The sequence below is a fragment of the Mesocricetus auratus genome, unplaced genomic scaffold, assembly GCF_017639785.1.
Source record: "Mesocricetus auratus isolate SY011 unplaced genomic scaffold, BCM_Maur_2.0 Super-Scaffold_100676, whole genome shotgun sequence".
NCBI lineage: Eukaryota > Metazoa > Chordata > Mammalia > Rodentia > Cricetidae > Mesocricetus > Mesocricetus auratus.
The window spans coordinates 158,024,049-158,026,029 of NW_024429266.1; the positions used below are offsets into that span (position 1 = coordinate 158,024,049).

Consider the following 1,981-nt stretch of genomic DNA (forward strand, 5'->3'; position numbering starts at 1 on the left):
GATTTGTTTGTTTGTTTGTTTTGTCTTTCTTTAAGCTGGAAAATAACTTTATTTGTTCCAGGGAGTTAGCTAGAGTCCTCTCAGAACTTCTGAAACTGCTTCTTGGTGCCAGCAGTCTTAGTGTCCTTGAGTACATTGAAGCCTTCCTTGGTCTTGCTCAGATTGCACTCTCCCACGGTGACAATGTTGCCAATCTGTACATCCCAGAAGCAGGGAAACAGGTGCACAGACATGTTCTTGTGGCAATTGTACTTTCAGATGTAATGGAGATAGTCCCGACTGATGGCAATGGTCCTCTGTATCTTCATCTTGGTCACAGCACCAGACAGGATCCCACCTCTGATGGAGACGTTACCAAGGGAAGGGGCATTTCTTGTCTACATAGGTGCCCTCAATGGCCTCCTTGGGCGTCTTGAAGCCTAGACCGATGTTTTTGTAGTACTGAGGGAGATTTTCCTTGCCAGTTTCTCCCAGCAGAACGCGCTTCTTGTTTTGAAAGATTGTAGGCTGCTTTTGGTAAGCATGTTCAATCTGAATATCGGCCATCTTCCCGGCAGTCTGAGAAAAAGAGAGGTGGGCTAACTCCTGGGTTTCCATATTCCAGGAGTTTAGATTTTAAAGCTCTGCATAAACTTTGAACCCATTTCTTTCTATTCTAATAATACCTAGAAAGTGACACAGCAGGACATCATGTGACTTTCTATTTCCTAGTCTCCAGATGAGGTCAGTCCCATTAAATAAATTTCTTTTGTAGGTATGTGCATTTCTTCTTGTTTCTTTTCTTTTTCCTTCCTCTTAGATAAAAGCTCTTTATGTAACCCAGAATGGCCTCAAAGTCATGCTGTAGCCTGGGCTATCCTTGAACTCACTGTGTAGTCCAGGCTGCTCTTGAAATTTCTTTGTATCCCAGGTGAGCCTTGAATTCACAATCCTTTTAGCTCAGCCTACCAAATTTGAGTCTTACCAGTATGAGCCAATGCCCCAAGTTTATACATTTTTTTAAACATGCGATTTAATAAATTCTTCTGTGTATGCTATCCTTCCTCTCCTGTTTGCATGTCTAGACACCAGAGTCATCAATGCATCTCTCTCTGTAGGACTGTTGCTTTCAGACGACTTCCTTTCCATTGGACACCCAGTCACACAAGTGCCTGTTACACAGAGCTGAAATGAATTAGAGTCTGGCAAATGCTAAGTTTGTTGTTAGTGGGTCCTTGGAATTCTGAGCAATGAGATACATTAGAGGTGACACGTTCTGGTAAAGAAAGTAAATATCAAATCACGGGGCCATCTGAACACAGACACTGGAACCATCAGAGAATATGAAGTAGCCAGAGCCCCAATAAAAAGGAATAATGATCTAATGCCATAACATGGATGAGCCCTGAAAACCTCTTGCTAGGTGAAATAAACTAATCACAAGGACCGATACCTTGCATAATGTCATTTATGTGAAATGTCCCAAGAAGGCAAATCCAGAGAGAGAGAGAGAAACAAAACAAGTGGCCAGGAATTGAGAGAAGGAGAACTGGAAAGTCACTGATAATTAATGACTCTAGGATTTCTTCAGGGGTGGGTGAGAAAATATTCTGCAGAAAAATAGCAATAACGGTTTCACAACTCTGTCTTAAAAACTACAGAGCTTCCTTCTAAATGTGGTGGATTTAGTGGTATTTGAGATGTACCTCCTCAAAGCTGTTCAAAGGGGGGGGAAAGGAAAATAAAACATCGGAAGGAAAAACAAAGCAAAATAAAAGAGTGGCTCTGGTAGCAAATTCAGATGCTGAGAGAAACTTCCCCTCACGGGTTCAAGGTGACTGCTGGTGCTTAAAACACCATTGGTATGATTGATTGGAAATTTCTGAAAAGAAGATAAAATCAGCACTGGACTTCCACTGAGATCAGTCAGCTGGACCCAGCACATGGCCCCACGCACTAGTCAAAACACTACAGTGGTCCAAGCTTTGAGCTGGAAAGTGAT

At 42.3% G+C, this 1,981-nt stretch overlaps 1 pseudogene; it reads right to left on the minus strand.

The window, feature by feature from the left end:
- On the minus strand, positions 1-546 carry LOC101844285 (annotated as a pseudogene).
- Positions 547-1,981: the final 1,435 nt, after the last annotated feature.